The following is a 9,559-nucleotide window of genomic DNA, read 5'->3' on the forward strand; positions in this document are numbered from 1 at the left end:
GGGCATCAGCATGGACCTTCTGGTGAGGGCTCTCTACCTGGTTGCACACTGCTGCCTCTTGTCACATCCTCACATGGTGGAAAGTAGAGAGCTTTCCCCAACCATTCATTGAAGAGACCATCCTTTTTCCATTGTGTATTCTTGGCACTGTGGTTGAAGATCAGTTGATTGTGTATGCATGAGTTTATTTCTGAGCTTTCTGTTTTATTGCATTGGCCCAGCAGATTTTTTATATGTTCTGATTGCTGCTTTATTCTTAGGATTTTTGAGGCATTTTCTGCCTGGATAGCTAGAAACAGTATCAAAAATATTACTTAATTTTGTGTTCCCAAACTAGGAATTTCTAATCTATGTTTCTAATGACAGGAATGCCCATTTTACTCTGACTGTTGTTAAGAAGCTTTGCAAAATCCTGCCACTCAGAAGCTTTACTGTTCATATTGACCCCAATCTCTAGAAAATGAAGGAAGAACAAGCAGAACTGGAGAATTCAAAATGTCAGAATCTCAGAGACTCTCAAACTTTATGGTTTAAGATATTGCCATTGAGATCTTCTCCCTTTGGTATTCATTGGCTCTCCCATATCAGTTAATAACTCATACATCTAGAAGCATCACTTGCAATTCTGGACTCCATTTAGTAAAAGCAGACATAGTCCAATATTGCAGGAGATTCTAAGGGATGCATGCAGTAGTTTTATGAAGAGATTTGAGCAGCCTTTCTTATCGTTCTTCTAAACAACCCTTGAATGACCTAAAACCTGAGACCAGGTCTTCTAGAAAGAGCCCATTAAGTACTGTTCACAACTAGAACAGCAATAACATTCCAAGTGGTTGTTCCTTGGATTCATGTCTCTCAAATAAAGAGGAACAAACTATCTTTGAATCACTGAAAGGTGGTTCTTAGAGATCTCAAGATGAGGACTCTCTGAATATCTCAAGAGTCAGACAATCTTCAGAAGGAGATAACTTCAACTCAAGATTTTTGGATCAAGCAGATGACTAGGTGTTACATAGAGAGATTTCATCCAGGATTCACAAAATAATACTATAGATTATAATGCTTTAATAGGCATTATTTTGTTCTTTATTTTTCTGGACATTTTATTTCCTTTGTTGCTTATGTAAGACTCTTTAACTAAGTTATTATGAGAACAAAAGAATGTTTGCCACCTTAGTCACTCCATTGTGTGAGTCCCACAAATATCTACAATTTGTTAATAAATGTATGCATATGACTAAGCAGCAGAAAACACACTTCCATTTGGAGCTACCAGCTTCCTTTGGTACCAGTTCCTTATAATAAATCCCTTGGTTTCCAGGGTAACTGTACTTGACTGTCAGCTAACAATGTAGATAGAAAACCCCACAACAGACCAGACAGAGAGATCTGAAACCCTATATCACATTGTACTTAGAAAAGAAACTTCCTGTCTTCACTGAAACAACATTCAGTGATCTTTTCTTAGGCCTCAGTTTTGGAATTGAGCTTGCACAAAAATAGAACTGAGTAGAGGGCTAGAGTAGAGATGGTATATACTAAAAGACCAACTAACTTTCAAAGAACTTTCAAAGAAAGTTTCAAAGAAAGACACACTATTTTTCTTTTGACTTAGGTCTACTTATGATGACAATCCTGCATACTTTTTGCCTGGTACTGGACCATGCTTGATGAATAGTGCCAGGTTTTATAATACTGCAATCTGTTGGGGTAGATTGTCTAAAAATAGATCATTGGCTGTCGGGAAACATGATACAATACCATGGCAATTCAAATATTGATGAGCATTTGGACTGAACACATCTTCAGATATTAATGAATGCTCTTGGGGCACCTGGGTAGCTTGATCGGCTAAGCATCTCTTGGTTTGGCCCAGGCCATGATCTCACAGTTACTGAGTTTGAGCCCCACACTGGGCACGCTCAGAGCATGGAGCCTCCTAGGGATTCTCTCTTTCCCTCTCTCTGCCCCTCTTCTGCTTGTTCTCTCTTTCCTTCTCTTTCCCTGTCTCTCTTTTTCAAAATAAATAAATAAATAAATAAATAAACTTTTAAAAAATGAACTTCTCATAGGTCAGGTTGAAGAATGACCACATGGTGGGACATGATGCTAAAAGCATCTACATGCATATAGCTTATGGTCTACATAAACATGACTTTATTGGGCTGTCTTAATTAACGTGACTTTATTGTTCTTCATCAATATGAATTTACTATTCCAGAAAGCTCTTGTGTAGAAAAATAAAAGATGCAAATAACCTTATATATTTTTCTAGGACCTTTTGAAAAAACAAAAAAACCAAAAAACATTTAGATAAACACCAGACTGCTCAACTGCTTAACAGATAGCATCCAACAACTGTGTACTTCCCTAAACTCTATAGAACTCATGCTTCAAATTTCTCACCTTGTGTGTCCACCAGTACTAAATTACAATGATCCATACCAGTCCTAATCAGGCCCCTGCATTGAATATCCACCTTGAACCAGGCTCCTGATCCTCACAAATACCCAGATTTTTCCATCCCCTTTCTGAGATACTACTAAAACTCTCAAGAGTGTGCTCTTCCCAACTCTGGTAGGAATACATTCAACTTTATGGTATCCATAGGAGATGATATAGATATAAATTTACTCTTTTTATTTTTAGCCATACTAGTAAGCTCAATGTTATCCCATTTTTATTTTAATTTGTACTTGTCTGATGACTGTTGAAGTCGAGACCTTTTTCATACGCTTAAGAAAATCTGCATTAATACAAACTAAAGGAGAAAAAAGCCAAAACAATCTATAACAAAAAATGATAATAAAAAATAAGATGAATAATGATATAGAATTAAAGACAAAGAAAGAATAGCAGCAAGTGAATGCTGTAATTGACTAAAAGCTGTATTGATGATACACTGATAATAGTGTAAAATTTAGGAATCTTAACTGTATGAAGGTATCTGCCCAGTAGGACTTACAACATTATCAAGCAGAACCCGGCAGCCAGGCTTAACAGGCTTAACAGAATGTTGCATTAGACCGTAAGAAAAATTTTCTAACAAAATAATTTTGGTTTAGGAGTGGAAAATATTAATAAGCTTTATAGCTCACTTAAAAAGTTTCTAACTAATGAAGAGAGCCTTCATATCTGTCCTCAGGTCATACTCTGAAGATCACCGATTTAAGGCTTGGTTCCAAAAGGAAAAGCCCCGGGATGTAAAGGAAGACTTATTAATGTGTTTTCCATATCTGTATTAATAAAGCTGAGTCTCAAAATAGTCACCTTGGAAAAATGTCCTAGGTGATCTGCTAGCAATATGTGTTTAAAGGACATTAGCTATTCTTATCCTATATGTGCTAACATAAATGGCACAGTTTTATATTTAGGGGACTTATTTAAAAAGCGGTACAAAGAAAATAGCAATAACAAACACATTATTAGTTATGTATAAGTTTCTACTATTAACGGATGCTAAGGGATTGATCCACTCAGAAACATACCAGAATGTACCTGCCAAAATGAGCATTATTCTCCTGGAAGGTTATTTTTTCTAGAAAATTTAGCTGCTAATTTTGATTAGCAATGTATCTATATAAGAGAAAGTTTTTTTCTACCCATTAAACACTTTCCGTAACAGTGCCGCAGACGCTACTGCTTGGCTTCAACAAAAACAGCTTGGTATTATTTTGAATTTACTTTGGAATTGTTAAAATTGAGGTAAACCAATTTTTTTTCTTAAATGGAAAAGCAGTTCAACAACCTTTAAATGAACCATAACAAAAATGTCCAGTAGCTTCTTCATGAGCTTCCACAGAGTTGTCTAAAATGAACTGCCAAAGACACTTTTTTTCAGAAACTAGAAATGGACCTGTAGGGGCCAAACTCCCAGTCTGAAGCTTTGCCACAGCTTGTGTTCCTGAAAGTCTGATCTGAAATATCAAAGCAACATTTATTTTCATTATCCTTATGAGATAATCCCCAGTAGCAGCCTAGCATTACTATTTGTAGCTCACTAAGGGCTCGAGATCTCCCAGTGAATAGTGTGCTTAAGTATGCTGTACTTGTAACCAGAAAATATACTTTTGGTATAAGCCATTTTGTCAATCTGTAGATGCAAGGAAAAGGCAATATTGATTTGTGTGTGTGTGAAACTGGGGTATTTTATAAACTGGACCATAGATCTCTAGAGTATGTAGGGAAACTCTGCTTTATTTTCTTTTATTATGTGAAATATCTTTTGGAAACGTTTCTCTTTGGCTTCAGCAAATGTCTTGGCTCACCTGATATGTTACAGGTGCTCCAGGAAACTGAAAGACCTGTCTAAGAACTTAGTACCCTTTGCTTGCCTCGTATGTGGCCCTGAATGTCATGCTGATTGTGGACATGGAGAAATTCAAGAAAATAAACAAAGAATTGAAATGCTTGGATGTTTGTCTGGAAAACACAGACCAAATATGAGAGAGCAAAAATGAAACCTGCATAGTACTCATGCCGATCTCCTCTGTGCAATGGGGAATGACCGAAAGTGGTTACAGCTTGGTCGAGACATGGATCTGGCATCCCTGGACACCATGTTCTGCAGCCTAAAAATTGGCTTTTTAAATAAAGATGGCGATCATATCATGGGAAACCCAGAAAAGGCCAGAAGCTTAGTAGAAGGCCAACACAAAGATCGAAGACACCATCTAAAAGGATATTAAGGTTTTGTTTGTTCATTTGTTTGTTTCAACTATTCAGAAGCAAATTTACTGTGCAGCCTATGAATCAAAACTTCAGAGTACCTCACCCTGTGGGTGCTGACAGTTTCTGAGAGTTATTGTGAGTTTTAGGTAGAGAGGAGAAGCCAGATTGCCATCAAGAAGCATTTCTCTGTTGATATTATTGGTAAATGGCCTAAGAGCTCTCCCCAAGAAAACCTGGATCTGCATTCATTTTTTGGTTGGTTTCTTTTCTCATTCTAAATAAACATTTACTATTTTTCTTATTGATACTGTATTTACTTGTCTTCTGTCTGTCAAACCCTGAGCCAACCAGTTCCCCAGGCTGCCTGGGGAAGTATAGGACAAGTAGCATACAGGGCAGATGAGACACAGAAGAAAGACCTGAGGGGAGCAGAGACAGCTCTGTCACATGGAGAAGGAGGAAGAAAAAGGCAAGCATCAGGCAAAAGAGTCCCATGGCCTCCGGGAGGGCAAAGCGCAGAATGGTGTGGGAGAAGAGCTGTTGCTTGAGACAGGGGTTCCTGGCATAACCAGTGAGGAGGCTCCCAAACACAGTCCCAGGCCCCAGTGCCAGCCACACCTACCTTGGCAGTCCTGGCCCCAGTGCACTTGGCACTGTGTCCTGTCACTTGAAATGGCGCTGGTTTGGAAGCTGTGTCTGGGAATTCGTGAGTTCTGGGGGTATGGGGCTGCCAAGCTGCTAAGGCTCCATCTGTCAGTGCCTCCAGTGGATTAAGCACCACTGCAGACGGTGATCAGCTCAGCAGCGGAGAGGGGCTGCTGACCAAGAAGGGGGCGGAGACTAACTTTGCACAGGGGGACATTTTCAGGGGATGAGGGGCTGTGGCTGGAGAGCTGCTCTCAATGCAGGGAAGACGGAGTGAAATGTCCACTTTTGTACCCAATCTTGTCTTTGCATTTGTATTTCATTGTGGAAGTCCTTCCGATATTGCATCAGCTTCAGGCTAAACAAATCTGGATAGGCCCTTACTTTGTGGCTTGTTTACAGTTTCAGACAGGCAGCTGGACTCTTTCTTGATGCTTAGAAGTGTATATCCTGTAAGCAGGTGTTTAATGGAACAATTGTAGTGTTTGCTACTCATTTCGGAGTGATTGCCTTAGAAAGACCCATCCCAGAGATAAGGTCAAGAATAGAGAAGAGGTTTTCCGTATGAGACTGCTTTCTAATAGTTTTGAGTGCACAAATGCTGTTACTTAGTTTTCCAATACATAGCTATTAAGAGGTAAACAAAGAGCCTGTTCATCATATATATTATGTAAGAGATATAAGACTCCACACTAACAGGCAGCAGCTGGACACATCCCGCTCCCTGACAGTTGGATGTATGACTGAAACCTTTGGGGTCAACGTGGAGCTCATAGGTTTATCGTTGCTGGATGACTACATGGCAAAACTGATAAAAGGAATAATGTAAGGGAAACCAACAGACCTGTACCAAGAAAGTATAAAAGAAAGAGTCTAGAAACTTAACAGGGTAATTAATATGTACAAAATGCAAATAATTTTGCATTCGCTGAGGAATTACAATAGCTTTATTTTAAGAACATATTTTAGCACCCAGAGGATTAATTTCTATAACAATTAGTTGGAATCTTAATTGGTTTCGTTATGTAAACAGTTCAGCTGTATAAAATAAATATGGCATTCTTGGTTTTGGCTTTAAAATATCTTTTTCTTTCAGAAGTTAAGAAAATCATACTTGTGTGTTCCTAGAGAATTTTAAAATGGAGAGTGGGTAAAGTTTTGGTCTGCCTTTGAAGATAAAATGGTTGATATTTAGATCATTGATGTTATTATAAGGATGATGTTTAGAGTTTTCATTTAGCATGATATTATTAAATATAGAGAGTAATGTTTAATGTTCCTAAAAGCAGGGATTCTACATTCTTATATATTTTGTCAATATTTTTTAATACATAAAATGTATTTCCTCTGACAAAGGATATAAGAAGATAAAAAAAAATCCCCCTCATTAAGGAGCTCACTCATTGATGTACTCTGCACCTGTGGATATTCAATAAATATTTGTTGAATGAAGGAATTATTTTAACTACTAGATAAATGCTTTCTAGAAATAAAGTGCATATATTTTTTAAGTATTTGATCAATTTATTTATTTATTTATTTTAATTTATAGTTTATTGTCAAGTTGGTTTCCATATAACACCCAGTGCTCTTCCCCACAAGTACCCTCCTCCATTACCACCACCTCCCTTCCTGTTCCCCACTCAACCCTCAGTTCATTTTCAGTACTCAATAGTCTTTCAGGTTTTGCATCCCTCTCTCTCCCCAACTCTCTTTCCCCCTTCCCTTCCCCGTGGTCGTCTGTTAGGTTTCTCCTTTTAGACCTATGAGTGAAAACATATGGTATCTGTCCTTCTCCGCCTGACTTATTTCACTTAGCATGACATGCACCCCAATGTTCATAGCAGCACTGTCAACAATAGCCAAATCATGGAAAAAGCCTAAATGTCCATCAACTGATGCATGGCTCCAGAAGATGTGGTTTATATATATAATGGAGTATTACATGAGGATGAGAAAGAATGAAATCTGGCCATTCATAGTAAAGTGGATGGATCTCGAGGGTGTCATGCTAAAAGTGCATATATTTTAGAATGATCCAATTATAATTTAACTCTAAAAATGACTAGTGCCTTATTGTGGATGGGAAAATAATTTTTAAGAGAATCTTTTCAAACTATTGAGCACATTTTTGTTTGATTTTTAAAAAATATATCATTTTATTCCTAGTTGCTAGTATAGTTGCTGCCACGTAGTAGATACTGAATAAATGTTTGTTGATTTCACAGGTAAAGGAAGCATTTTAAGGATTAATCCACTCACCTGAAATTATACATAGTTTGTTTACATTCAGGTTGACTATTTATGTAATGATAGGAGATTGTCAGCAACATATTGAAGTTCTCTCTGGTGAGTGCTAAGCATAAGACCCTCCAGGAAAATTTTTTTAAAAAGGCTACATGAGCAGTAGAGGAAATTTTATGGTCTCAGGAATGACAATGCTACAGTAATTATATGGCCAAAGATAGTAAGTATGGCAAGTAATGAGTATAGGCCTGTAAAAAAGGACAAAAGAGGGAATTTGAGGTTGTGAGAAGACACAAAGGGGATGATTAAGGTATATGCGGGAAGTGAGGGTTTCCCTGATGAAGCTAAAGCAGTGGTATGTTGAAGAGTAATGAGGTATTTGGCTAGTAACTATGGGGATTGTGGACTCCATTGATGAAGGGCCTTCAATGCCAGACTCAAGAATTTAGATGAGATGTCACAGAACAGATATCCAAGAGACGAGCATGAAAAGAGAAGTGTTGGAAAGGCATACTGCTGACGGCTGTGTGCAGCAGAATGACAGGTTCAGAAGCCAGAGGCTTAGCATATCCCAGTGAGATGAAGGTCTGCTCTTGAGAGGCTTCTAGGAAAGGGAAAGGAAGCTGTAAATGCAGGGGAGGTGGGGGCAGGACAGCAGTGATCTGGGGGCAGATTCATGGTGCCACTTAAAGGAGAAGGGTCATTTGGCTGGTCGAAGGCTTATTTATATTTCAGATGTCACAGGCTTTCTAAGACATGCCCTCTGGCATAGATGATGGGAAAGGATGAAACGTTAAGACAGAAATTATCTTCGGGAGTTACCAACATGAGTGTGACAGCTGAAAACGGCAAGAATGGGTAATACAGAGAATCCATAGAAAGAGGAGAACAAAACACTAACGTGAGCTCTGACTGACCTCGCAGGATGGGTCAAGAAGAGAAGAGGAGATGGGAAAGAGCGAAACTATAGCTGAGGAAATAGGAATAACATGTTTTCAGAGGAGAAGGAAGACTTCAGGGGAACAGTAACCAGGTGGGTCAACTGTAGTCAAGGAAACCAGAAACAAAGTTGGACACATAAAGCTCAAGGGGAAATTCATTCATTTAGGGGCAGAGGAAGGGGGGAATTTTTTTTTCTTTCTTTGTTTTAAACAAACTTTCTTATATTTCACTGAAAAAATTGAGGGTGGACATTATGTTTTCAAGGAGATTAATACTAATCTTAATATGGGGAGATACATGGTGATGTACAGACTTGATTCTTAGAGTTTTGCTGCTGAAAGCTATTTGGTTCAAAACAAATTGGATAATTCTAATCCTCAGATGCTGAAGGCAAAAAGTATAACCCAACTTCCAACTGGAAGAATTGACTACACGTTAGGGGGATGAATCGTTTTAAAAGGGTTGGACCGTTCTTAGTGACTCGTTAGATGCTGGTGGATATGTTTCTGTCACTTTGCTTAGTTTTCAAAGGGATAGAAGTGGAAAAACAGAAAGGAATTTAATCTTGTGGAAAATGGAAGAAAGAAAGCTCATATCTATGCTCATTCAAAATACATGGGGGAGGGACATGAAAACAAGTCAGAAGTTGAAATTGACAGTTAGACTCCTGGCTCTGTGACTTTGACATTCACAGAGGAGGTGAGACGGAAATAAACTTTTTTAAAAAATAGGGGTCTAGATGCATTTGATGACAAATAGTAAATCATGTTTGAATACATGTTTGTAATACACGGTGAAACATGAGTTCCTACTAAACTGAAGAGTTATGGTCAATTTTCTTACCCAAGCTTATTGGTAATGTAAAACTAACAAGGCTGAAAGTTATTTGCAGTTAACTCTTTGCAGTACCACTGTCAATAGATATTTCATGGTGCTCAGTACTTACATAGGCAACTGGTTTATTAAATAGTTTTACCCTGGTGAGTTATAAGCATAAATGATTATATTTTTTCTCCCAGTTGCTATTTTCAATGATGCTCTGTTAAATCACTTT

At 38.0% G+C, this 9,559-nt stretch overlaps 1 pseudogene; it reads right to left on the reverse strand.

The window, feature by feature from the left end:
• Positions 1–343: 343 nt before the first annotated feature.
• Positions 344–5,533, reverse strand: LOC115274727 (annotated as a pseudogene).
• Between the last annotated feature and the right edge of the window lie 4,026 nt (positions 5,534–9,559).

This window comes from Suricata suricatta, chromosome 2, assembly GCF_006229205.1.
Source record: "Suricata suricatta isolate VVHF042 chromosome 2, meerkat_22Aug2017_6uvM2_HiC, whole genome shotgun sequence".
NCBI classification, from domain to species: Eukaryota; Metazoa; Chordata; class Mammalia; order Carnivora; family Herpestidae; genus Suricata; species Suricata suricatta.